A 13,057-nucleotide genomic window follows, 5' to 3' on the forward strand; every position below is an offset into this window, starting at 1 on the left:
CAAAAATTAGCCTCAATTTCAGTTCAGGTTTATGGACAGTCAAAAACATTTGTAGCTACTTCCATATATGTATTGTAATGCACAAATCCAAAATCTTTTCTGTAAAGCCACTTTAATCTTCATTCTCAGCAGCAGGCATCAAAAGGCTGTGTCAAAATTTGTTAGATGCCCTCTCAGAAAAAACAGCCAGATCATAAATCCTAAACACAGCCCAGAATTGTAACATTGTATATTAAATACAGGAAAATAGATGGCAAATGGGATGGAAAATGATCACATTTTCTTATTGAAATTCTGCTAATTTTTAATACTCAACTCTAACGTTTTAAGCTCAGTGCTGTCTGTTGTTGGGTAATGGGTAATAGCATTTGCTGTCTGAGTACAGTTTCTTTTAGATATTTCAAAGTTGTCTCAGACTGACCTAGTGAGGATTTTTTAAAATATTTTTCCTGTAGCACGTCCCATATTTGCTTCCCTCTGCTCTGGAGAAAGGATCCACCTGTCAGCAGAGTCACAGGCTGATTACAAAATCGCAGTTGGTAGAATTAAAGTGAAAGGAAACATAAATTCTACTTAAAGGAAGGCCAACAATGATTTTTTCCCCCTTCCTCTTATTTAACCTTTTAGTTTTTATGGGAACGTCAGAACATTCCAGACTGGTGTTCCACTACTATTGAGTGAATAGCTTTGTGCATAGTGAAATGAAAAGAGAAATTCTACCTAAAGGAAGGCCAACAATGATTTTTTTTTCTTCTTCTTCCTCTTATTCAACCTTATAGTTTTTGTAGGAACATCAAAACATTCCAGACTGGTGTTCCACTGCTATTGAGTGAGCAGCTTGTGCATAGTCATGAAAAGGAGGCAGAGAATAAAGGAATAATTTCTCCAAGGCAATTATTTTCTTTGTTTTCCTTCTCTGTGAAGCATCCAGAGCTCACCACCACTGCAGGGCAGGTCCCTGGTAAATCCTGCACTGCACTCTGTGGAGTCATCACAAATTAATGGCAAATCAGTGATCTTTGAATTTCCTGATTCCTTTATTTTAAGAAGCACACGGATTTATTTATTTGCTTTCCCAGTAATCTGATGAGATATAAAAAGTGCAGATGTCAAAAGCACACTGTTCTAAACTGGGCTTACACGTGTTAGATTTAGATAAGCCTGTGGAATCACAGCACACAGTTCCTCATATTTTTATGCAAATACATTTTATTTAGAGATTTAAAGCCATTTCAACTTGGTTCAATATGATTATTTCAAACTTTACCTCTGAAATATTTTATTGAGCCTGGCCTTTCATATTTTTTCCAGACAACCCCTTTTCTGATTGGCTGCACATCTATACCCCAGTCTGTAAATTAAGCAGACACCACGATAACAATTTCCTATTTCTTTATATTCATGTTCAGATTTCATTCAATTTGTTTTAACTCAATTTCACACCTCTGTCAAATCTGTTCTAGTTAGTGACTTCCCTGCCTCATTTCTTTTGTCTTTCATAAAAGAAATTTTGCTACTACCTGGGGAAGAAGAAGTTTCCCAAAGTTCCTCTCCAAGTCCAAGTTCTTCTCCTTTGCCATCTGGGTTCTGCTGCAACACTGTACTTCTATATTTTATTTTTTTCCCAATGCTCCTCAAAGAAGGGAGAGCAGAAATCTCATTGTGAGCACATGTTACAAAGTTTAGGTCAAGGCTGTCATACCTTGGACAACTCCTTCCCACATTATCTTTTTAAAAAAGACATAAACACAGTACAGTGCTTCATTGGCTAAAAAACCTGTAAAAAAAGACCAATTTCAGATGTGAATAGAAATGCTGGTTTTCCACCTAAACGTGAATTTTACATCATAGATTCTCTCTCAGTTCAGATCTGGGTTCCTAGGCTTGATGACAGAAGAGATTTGCATAAATATATTTGCATGTTGCACTGGAAGTTGCCAAAAAGTTGGAATAAAACACACTCAGACCCAGAATTTATTTTTTTTTTTAATTCAATTAGATGACACCTTCAAAGTTTGGGTTTACATTTACATCTATACACAACTAAAAGAAATCAAAATATAAATTAAAATACGTGGGTAAATAATCCCACTAGAACCTGCATGTCATCACTTCCTATGCAGGGAACAGAAAGTAATAAATATTGGCTTTCATGCCAAAACCTGAGTTTCAAAAATCATTTCGACCCACTATGATGTTTAAGAATAGAAGGGAAAAATCTGCCCATAAATTATTTGCCTGAGGAGGAATTTGCAAGTGTTTCCAAAACTGCGTGAAGAGAATAAAGGTATTCACAGAAAAAGTCAGTTTTGCTGATGAATTTCAAAAGGCTGGCTGTTGGGAAAGATGGGACAGGAAGGACTTATGAATATGACTGCATGGCAAGAAATACTGTAGATGTAAAACCTGAGTGAAATAGGAATGAAAGCCAGTTTCGAGATGTATGCATGGCAGGCAGGAAGACGGTGATTAGCTGACAAAAGGACAAGAATGTTGCCTTTCCACCTTGGCAAAGACATCCGGGAACAAGGGCATAAGAAAGAAGTCTATAGAGAGTCATATGACATGGTAATGCAGTCGTTCTTATAGGCTGCATGCAAAGTTTGTAGGTTTTGTATCTCATGCCAGTTGGTCAATATGAATTAGAATATTCAACAGAAAAAAGGATATATTGTATTGTAACAAGAGGATCGCTCTCTTGTCTTGTCCTGGCTCTCCTCCCTTTTGCCCTCACCTCTCTCCTCTGGCCCTCTCACCCTTCTTCCCTTATCTCTCTTGGCCCGGCCCATCTCCTCTCCTCTCTCTCACCTCCCTTGCTCCTGCTTTCTCCCCACGTTTTTCCCCTGCTCCTGCCCCGTTTTTACCCCTTAGCTATCTTCTGTCTCTCTCTCTCCCCATTCTCTCTTTAGGGCTTTGCTCCAGTCCAGGCTGGTGGCTGGAAGCAGGCCTGCTTTACCCACGACCGACCCTTGTAATAATAAAGCCACGTGTTTCTAGAGCATCTCAGGTGTGCAGAGTTCCTTGTCCCTGCCATCCACGGAAAAAATTCCAACAGCTGGCGTGGCTCATAACCTGGTGTTTCACACTTCACAAATTGGAATGCCAGCCAGGAAATGTCAATGTTAATTACAGTTTATTTGAAGGCTCAATGATATAATTATATAGTTTTTTAAAAAAGACCCACACCTTTAAAAATTACTGGTTTTGTTGTTGTTGGGAATTGCCAAGGCTTCCAGTAATGGAAACATTTTGATAGAACTTAAAGGAACTTACCAAACAGGAGAAAGAATCCAACCAACTTACTAAAAGTTTCTTTCCTTATTGAGATTTTCATTTTGGGGACACTAGAAGACAGTACACACTTCAGAATTGCTTTTTTCCTTTTTTTCCTGCCTTGAGAGACAAATTAGGAAGGAAAAAATATATATAAATAAAAACAAAGAGCAAAGAAAAAAACCCAAACCACCAGAACATTAAGACTTACAGTTATATAGAATTCTCTCCCAAATACCTTATTTTATGAAAAACTACAATGCCAGTCTGGAAATGGACACGCAGAGAAGTTGTGAATCATTATTCCCCATCCTAGTCAAGATCAGAACAGGGATTGAAAGTGAATAGTTCCATTTACCTTCATTATCATTCTTAAATCATGAGACCATCTATAATACAGCTCTATATAAAAAAAAGATTCACGGCAGGGAGAAGCAAATAGATTTTAAGGTTTAAAGGAATCGAGGTAATTTTCATTGCCACCAAAAACTCTACTACAAGCAAAATCAAACCCATGATTATTGAGCTGGATGCCATCCATCTTCCAATCTCTGGTTCTCCCTCTCAAATGATGAAGGAAATACAAATAAATAAATGAATCAAGCCTCCAGCCCCTCAGTACATGTTAGGAAAGAATACAGAAAGGAGACATGCTGTTCTGTATCTCAACTCATTAGCAGCCAATGGAGCAGAGAATAACAGCAGTCCAGAAGGAAATTGTGGATGATGCAGCTGAGAAAGGGCAGCAAATGAAGACAGATAATGGGTGTAATGAGCCAACAGGGGAATTTTCAGGTTGTACCTCTGAATTCATACTCAGCTCCAGATGTTTCTTCCCATTTTCTCATCTAATGAAAGACATGGAGAGAATTTTTTTTTTTTTTAAACACTTGTTTTCTCATCCTTATTTCAGAGAGACAACAGCCTGGATTTATCTCTACAACCACACTTGTCATAATAAATCTTTACAATTATTCTGGACAACAATGAATTAAGATCTCTGGCATTTAAAGTAATATTTTCTTCAGAGAATGAATAAATGGTTTGACCTTCTCTTCTATGGAAGCTAACAGGAAGCATGTGCAAGGAGAGTTTTTGGGCAACAGACCATACAAAATAACTTGAAAAACTTACGTTAAAATGAATTATAGGCTGTAAGAAATAACTCGATGTAACCACTACCAACACCAGTATTAGTGTCACAACATGACATTCAGAATTATATTTCCATCCCAAATCTTTTTAAGGATTCAATATACTCCAAATGTACCTGCTTGGCCACAAAGAAAGGGACAGGAAGTGTGAGAATAAGCATCAGGACAGCCAGAATCTCTGCATGTGCTAAAATTCTGTCTTGGCTTTAAACCAGATTAAGTTGGGTTCTCCCTCTTGATTTAATCTTTTAGACCTTGGCCACCAATTTTGAGCTCCAAAATATGCAACAAATTAGTTTCCAAAAGTGTTCCTATGTCTAAACCCTTTTTATTTGTTTGCTATTGAAGTTCAGGTACTGGAACTTAGTTGAGAAAATAAAGTAATTTGTGTAAGCATTTAATTTTTAGTTTCTTACCTATTAGATAAGTATCAGATAAGCCTCTAATGCTTCTACTGGCACTTTTCAGAAAATTCCTGTGTGGAGGTTACAGCCACAGACAGGGGATCCCTCCTCTACCTAGACAAGATATCCTGATATATTTGGGATAAACGTGGAAAAAACCAGGTCAATCTAAACTCAGTTTATATTTTAGTCATTTCGACATCCTGTAGTTAGTCCTCATTCAGATATTTTAAAGCAATTAAGGGTGCCACCTACTCTTTGGGTCTTCACCATGGAACATTTAATTTACTGAATCACAGATATTACTCACAGGATAAATATTGTGTAGTTAGAAAAGCCTAAAGTTCACAGCCACTACAAAGTGGAGATTAGCACTATTTTACTTACAGGAAGATATTATTTTACATTATTTTCTCTGTGGAATAATGAAGGTATAGCCAAACACAAACACTGCTATTTCTCAGTTAATCTCTGTGCATACCATCCACAAGTTGAAAGGCACATAGAGAGAAAACAGACCTACAGTTCAACCAATATTTCAAGAGAACAGAAGTGGTTAAATTGTAGAATTGGAGAATGGTTTGGGTGGGAAGGGACCATAAAGCTCATTTCATTCCAACACCCCTGCCATGGGAAGGGGCACCTTCCACCAGACCAGGTTCTCCAAGCCCTGTCCAACCTGGCCTGGAACCCCTCCAGGAATGAATATATAAATGTACATCAAAATAAGTGAGATTTTTCATGTGTTAAACCAATCATCAGGACGAGGCTTTTGTAAGGTTTTATTTTAATCCTTGCCATATTTCTCTCTCTTCCTCTGACTAAAATATTAAATATCAGCTTCTCCATCATCCTACATACTATTTAGTGAGAAACAGCAATTACTCTTTCTGTAACAGCACAAGAACTGGCAAAATACTCCTGGCACCAGCCAACATTTCAAGTGGAATTTTTCTGTGTTTGAGGCAGACATGTTATATGTGACACACTACAGCTGGCAAGTGATAGGATTTTCAGATTTAAAAACTGTCCGTCTGTTCACCGCTTTAAGTATAACTCTCAGACAAAATTAATTATATGCCTTTCCCTCTTCATATCGTAACTTTTCTTTCCCATTCCTAGGTAGTAGCCTCAAGACCATTCTCAGTGTAAAAAATCCCAAATTGTGTGCTCAATTGCAAGAGCAATATAAACCTTAAAGGCAGCCATATAATTATTGCCATAAGCTCATCTTTATGTCAGCTTAGCATTTGCCAGGGAAACAACTTAAGAGTTATTTTTAGGCATTTAAACAGGGACACATCTGGCATGGGGTGTTCATTAATGAAGTGTGTTAAAACTGGTAAGACATTGCTGATATCAACAGAGTAAAATGTTGGGAATCTGGAACATTTGGCCTGGTGTTTTTATGTGCTGCTTTGAGTGCTAAGTGTTAATAACAATGAATCAAAACCTGGCAGAATGTTCTTTTTTTTGTAGTACCAGCTGTAATGTAAGAAACTTTTAAGGTGTCAACACAAATTTCTGGCTTCAAATTAAGTAAATTCAAGTATTTAGATGTAATTCTCGAATGGTACCTCATGCATGAACTTTGTTTGGTGTCATGTACTGTTACAGAGGTGATCTGAAAATAATTAATTGCTAGGCAATCAAATTTTAAACCTGTTGGCTAATTATACCAATCCTGATGTGTTTTTTACAATAATAATTCTCTGAAATATTACTGTAAATGGAATACAGCTTCAAGCAGCATCCCTTGTTTTGAACTGGCTGTAGAAAAATTATATACACAGCACTTTGGATCACTCTAACTTGGAAAAATCTTGTTTGTAATATACTTCCAGATAAAGCCTTTGAAGACACATAATCCAGCAGAATGTGCCCCAGACTGTGCTTTATATATAAATTTGCCTTCCTCTTTTACCCTTTATTTCTTACCACAGTAAAATCAAATGTTTAATGGATGAGAATTCACACAGAAAAAAAAAAAGTCAAAAGTTCAATAAATAGGCAACAATTCAGTGGCATAAAGGATGCTGGATTTGGGGAAGATAAGAGATTACAAAATAATTAAATATTGGGCAAGTAAAAGAGATAGGGTTTTTTTTTTTTTTTTAACTATGTTTCTAATTTACTTCTTAATATTTTCTCTTTGGTATTTCCCATCTATCTTGAATAGCTCAAGTAGGTGACCACAAAGAGCACTTTTCCCTCACTTATCATAACTTGTCAGACCAGAATGAGAGTGTTTTCTATAACTTTCCATGATGTGCAGAGAGAAAACATTGCATCAGAAGCTCAGGGCTTATTGAGGCAGGGTGATGATGAAACATGAAACAGTCTAATAAATACAACTTCATCTCCTGGTCTGGTGAGACACCCCCCCACCCCCCCATTTTCCCACAATTTTCTTTCATAAACAACCCCACGTGAAGTCCTCTGACTTCTTGATCCTCTGAAAGTGGATCAAATGTAACACTGAGTGTGCCCCAGAACTTACAAGTTTCTAAAATGATTTAAACATCTGGGCACTCAGCACCACCCAGGAAAACAGAAGGTAGTGGGTCACATTCTAGAATTCCAGAGAAAACTGGAAAGGCAACCCCCTAGCTCAGTCCTGGCAGGTGGAAGGGTTACAGGTTGCAGGACTTTCCATCTCTGGAGACATTTAAAAGCAAGTGAGATGCTCCTTTCATTACTTAACAGTTTTGACCACAGCAGGGAGGTACCTATAAACCCACAAGACCTATTTCAGGAGTGCCAGTGATAAAGAAGTAAGAGAAGCCCTAATTTTGATGCACTGGAAGTGAAAATCACTGCCTACAGGGGATTGAATCCCCACTCATCTCACCTTAGCTATATCCACTAACCTCATCCACAGATCATGTCTTTAATTCTACAAAGATTCATAATTTATTTTTTTTCAAAGCTAAAATTATAGCAAGCATCTGCATGCTATGAGAAGGAAAAGTAAGTACTGAATAAATGTTAGGAGGAAGAAGGTCTGAGACACCAGAACAGCAGATGTGATCTTTTTAATTTGCTGAGGTCCACCAGAGGATGTTCCTTGAAATTCCTTAGTAGCAGAAGGAAGTTATTTCAGGTCTCTGGAGGAAATAGCTTAATTCATTTTCATGACATTTAGTGTCATACTCCTGCTGAGAAACACACATTTAGTTGGAAGGAAATAATTCATTAAAGCAAAGCGTATAATGTAATTCTCAACTTCTAGAGGTTTTTGTACAGAGACAAATCCAAATCCTGGTACTTCTCATGCAAAATGTATATATAGATCTGTGTTTTGGCTAACAGCAACAGAGACATTGGCTGTGTCTGGTACTTCTGCACCCAGCCTTGGAGTTTTCCAACTGGAATTGATACTGACTTGTGCTTGGCTGTAGTGTGGACAACATGCTCTCAGGAGGGCCTGGAAAAGAGAAACAAGGCTTCATGTCAGTAGCAGGAGAGGATCATAAATCCAGTGTCTCCATCAGTAAAACCACCAGGATCGGTTTAATCATGTGATCAGCACTGTCCAGGCACAGAATCCAGGGCAGGCTGACAAAAACTGACATATCTCAGCACTACTAACTGCAGGGCCAAGATACTTGAGATAAAATTTTGCAGCATATGCCAGAATAGAGTTTAAAACTGCCTTTCTTAAAGAGTCTAGATTCCATTGCATCAGCACAAGAGCAGAAAGGGTAATCACAATATGATGCTCAAAGAAGAATTTACATCCTTTTTCTTAGCAAAAAGAAGAGTCTTCTCCAGGGTAAAGCCACCTGTAAGTAGTTAGTACCTGATAGCAACTTTTGAAACTGCCGTGGGCTCTTGAGCTCTTGAGCACCTGGTCTTTTTGAAAACTCCACCACCCTCTTTGAGCTCCTAAACAGCAAGGCAGCACTTTCTCAGAAATTAGTCAGACACTCAAAGGTCTTGAACATCTGTAGCCCTGGTTTGTGCCTGAGATGTTTTTGTTTTCTGAAATTCTTTTCCCAGGGAATTTTCTGTTGTTTACTGAAGACATGTTTCTGTAACTGTACTGTGTTTACATTATTTTTCCTAGGATGGACTTCTTCTGGATGTCCCTCTGGCCTGACCAACGTGAGTGAAGAGGTTTGTCTTCTTGCCACCAATCAGATTGGTCTGTGTAAAACAGTATAAAAGGGAGACACATCCCAAAAATAAGGGAGTCATTTTCAGCCTTCTGAAACTTGAAGCCCATGTCGTTGTGGTGTAAAACAGTGTCAAACATCAGTGAAAACCTAAATGGAAGTTCTGTTGCAGGGCAGTCAGTAGCACTGTGGGAGCTTGTTAGGACAGCCTGCTACAAAGTGTGTGTGCCCTGATGACAAATAAACCTGTCTCCTGGTTATCTGACACTGGCAGCAGAGGTTCAGCCCAGCTCTTGAGGCCCTGCCCCTGTTGTTGGGGCTGACAATTGACTGGCTCTGCAGTTAATTGCTTTAAGATGGCAAACTGCAAGGAGCTGTTGTTGTTTGTGTCCCAAAGGGCTTTGGATCCCACGGCTTTATCACAGCAATTCCTCCTGCAGCCTGCAAAATAGGCCTCCAGTGCCTGCCACAGGCAACTGATGCTTTTAAATCCAAGGAGCCCCGTTCAGACAGTGAAACAAAGACACTTGGCACTTCCAGACTCCCTGTGTGTCTTCTGAGGGTGTACAAAAGCCAGAGGGACAAAATTAGGTTTCAGGGAAGTAAGATTTAGAAACTCCCCGTAGCAGATCAAGTAAATTGAGACTGTTGTGAGTTCAAATGCTACTAATAGAATTGTGTATATTTCTTCCCTGTGTTTTGAAAACAGTATAGTCAAAAATTAAGGAAAAAAAAAAAAAAAACCAAACAAAGAAACAAAAAAACCCCACCAAAAATACATAATCCACAGAGCTTTCCCACTACATAGCAAGATTTTTAGCTGTTCACTTTCTGCCCATGGAGACAAAGCCAATCTTGTAAACAACTGGGCTATAATTCAAAGCCAGAAATCAAAACTCATTTTATTGCACTTCGTTTCCCCAAAATTTTGAAAGAATGTTTGTCTCAGTGTGATTCAGAGATGAGCATTTCTCAGAAGTGTTTTTTTCCCCTAGGAAAGGGGTTTGCTTTTTCAAAAGAAGCTCAGACCATTAGCAGTGTCTTTAGCAACCTTGTGTTTTCTTTCACAAGCGTCCCCACACTCTGGCTGGAACTCCTTTTGTGTGGATAATCTTACAAAAGCAATGATGGTAACAGTGTATATATAATTCAAACAATTAAGCCACTGCAATGAGAGGAGAATAATGTCTCTCTCTGTGTGTTAAATCATATTTGCAGTTTGGGTACTGTCCTGCATAATACATCTGAATGGTGCAGTGTTTTGTCTGCCATAAATAGCAGCTTTTACTTTCTTTGCAATTCCACTATGTCAGCCCTGCACTAGGATAAACAACACACCATAAAAGAGCAGAAGGCACAGTTAAGATAGAATCATTATGCAAATAGGTTATGGCATGCTTTATATGAGAACAGCTTCCCTAAAGAGACCTAATGGGATGACTGACCTATAAAGCATTTAATTTGTTGTTAGCATTTCATTTAATTGTCTTTCAGTTCCTCTAGGAATAAAACTTTTAATTGTAAAAACTTCCAAATGACATAATGGTTGATTTCTCTTTCTGTAACTAACAGGTTCCTCTCATAGTAAAAATAGCGTGCTGTGATTTCCAACTGTAATTTTTAAATTCCGGTATAATTCTGGTGCAAAAGTTTGGATGTTGGAGCTTCAGCTGACAAAACTCTATTAGAAGAATGTTATTCTAGAAATGTTAATGAGAGGCATCTTGAAGAAAGACTATACATCTTGATATACAGGTATACAACAGATGATCAATTTTTCTCACTTTTGACCTTTGAGTGGTAGGCTCAGGATCCATAGTCCTAATTGATTGATTATTGTGTGAAGGTTACATACAATAGGGGGTAAATAGACTATGTCAATAAATCTTCATTTTCTCTGGCCAACTACTAAAGGAGATTTAAAATCCTCACCAAAAAGAAAAAAAAAAAAAAAAATTCCAATGGCATGTAGTGTTAATTATCAAGTGTAAGGAAAGGGACTGTATAAATACCTTATTCAAAGATGAACTGCTTTTTTCAATAAAAACTTTTAAGTGGCTATACAAAGATAAATTGGAATTTTTTTCAGAGAGAAGGAGATGTTATAACTCCAAAGGCAGGCATGGAGGCACCTTGTAGGATATCAGATAGTAAGAGATCATTCCTGTCGGGAATTTGGTTTTAGTTTGGGACTTTTTAGAGTGACGAACCTGACTAGAAATATGCCCTGTCAGGCAAGGCTGCTCACAGCACCTTGGGTTGCATCAGCCAGAGAAAAGCCACAAAGATCAGGGAATGTGACCATTCCAACCCATTTGACCCTTCTGAGGCCACGCCTGGAATACTTTGTCCAGCTCTGATCCCCCAGTTCCAAAGAGACAATAAAGCAAGGAAAAGGTGCAGCAGAGAGGCACCAAGATAATCAGACTTTAGGAGGGCTTGGCACAGAGGATGAAGGCATTTTTGTTCATCCAAGAACAGAGAACACCCAGGGAAAAACCAATCCCAAACTTCCAGTTCCTAAGAGGTAACCACAGAAGTGGTAGAAGTCAAGAGGGAATAGGGGGAAAAGATTGGTCTGGATTAAGAAACCAGTTCATTGCAAGTAACAACAGCAATCCTGGAATAAGTTACAGAGAACTGATGGAGCCTTCTCTGCTGGAAATATTCCTGCCTCAGCCTGACAGGGATAACCTTTCAACAGAAGGTTGGACCAGATGGGCTCCAGAGATGCCTCCCAACCTACATTTTCCTCTCATTCTAAAAATGCCTGGTGTTCTGCTATGACATTTCTTCCTACCCACCCTTTTTTAAAGCACAAATTCTTGTCTGAAATTTACACTTCGTTTCTCAATCTTGCCTTGTGTTGTTAATTTGATTATTAAAAGAAACCACCTTTCTACAAATTGAATAGCTGAAAACTCTTCAGCCCCTTCAGTAAAACATTCTATAAGCTAATTCTATGGATTAAGATGTGACAAAGACAAGAACTTCTTATGAGGTATGGATTTTGATGGATATATTTTAGATGTATTTCAGTTATTGCTCCAGAGAATATTGAATCTAAACATAAACATAAAGAGAAACATATTTTTAAAGATCAGAGCAAAAGATTCCAATTCTAACCTCAAGCAAGGGAAAAAAGCCCCAATGGTATTTTTAGGAAGGCTTTTCCTAATTCTAAAATAATGATATAAAATTAGATAGAAATAGGCACAATCTTTTTAAGAAATTAAAAAAAATAAAATAAAGGGTGCTTTTAATATTCTGTTGGCATTCTTTTCCAGGAAGCTGTGAAACTCATGCATTTTCATTTAGATGTTTTCATCTTAACCTTTCCTCATGTCATTGCACCCTTAAGCAAAAGTGTCTAATGTATATTATTTTAGCCATTAATTTCCCATTTCTAGTGTTACTATACCTCAAAATGACTCATTCTGGCTAATTCTTGAATATTTTTTGTGGTATAATACCATTCTCAACAAGCCATTCAATCAAAGAAAAAATGAAAGCAATCAAACTCCAGAAACATCACAAATTTATCAGCCCACTCTTTTCCAATTATATGAAAAAATTTGGAACAAAACCAAAGAAAACAAAACCAAAAAAGCACCTTTTTTAAGTCTACAAGCATTACCCACATTTTGGAATTAATAAATATTTCTGAAAGCAAGGCTAAAATGCATGAATTGATTTTTACAATCTAATTTGAAAGACTAACTTAAGGAAGAGAAAATAACTTAAATGAAAAGGAAGAGATACTGAACTGAAGATGCTGAGAATTAAATGTAGAGTTCCCAGCAGTGGGTGAAAAGAAGAGTAAAATTTCTTTAACATGCTAACAAAAAATACTAACAGACCTCAAAATATCCCAGATGCAAGTGCAAATTCTTGTAACACTTCTGGACTTCAAGTGCTGAGGACAGTGGCAGTTGTAATTATTTTGTTAGAAACTAAAACAGAAAGTTAAAGAAGGAAACAAGGTAGGATTTAGGCTGAAGAGTGGAAAAATAGAAATGCATAATTTCTCTTTTTATATACCACTTTCAGAATTTAACAATGGAAATAATTTTATCTAAAATTGTTGTTTATCTACAATTATACAGTC

Source organism: Zosterops lateralis (assembly GCF_965231275.1).
Source record: "Zosterops lateralis genome assembly, chromosome: Z".
NCBI classification, from domain to species: domain Eukaryota; kingdom Metazoa; phylum Chordata; class Aves; order Passeriformes; family Zosteropidae; genus Zosterops; species Zosterops lateralis.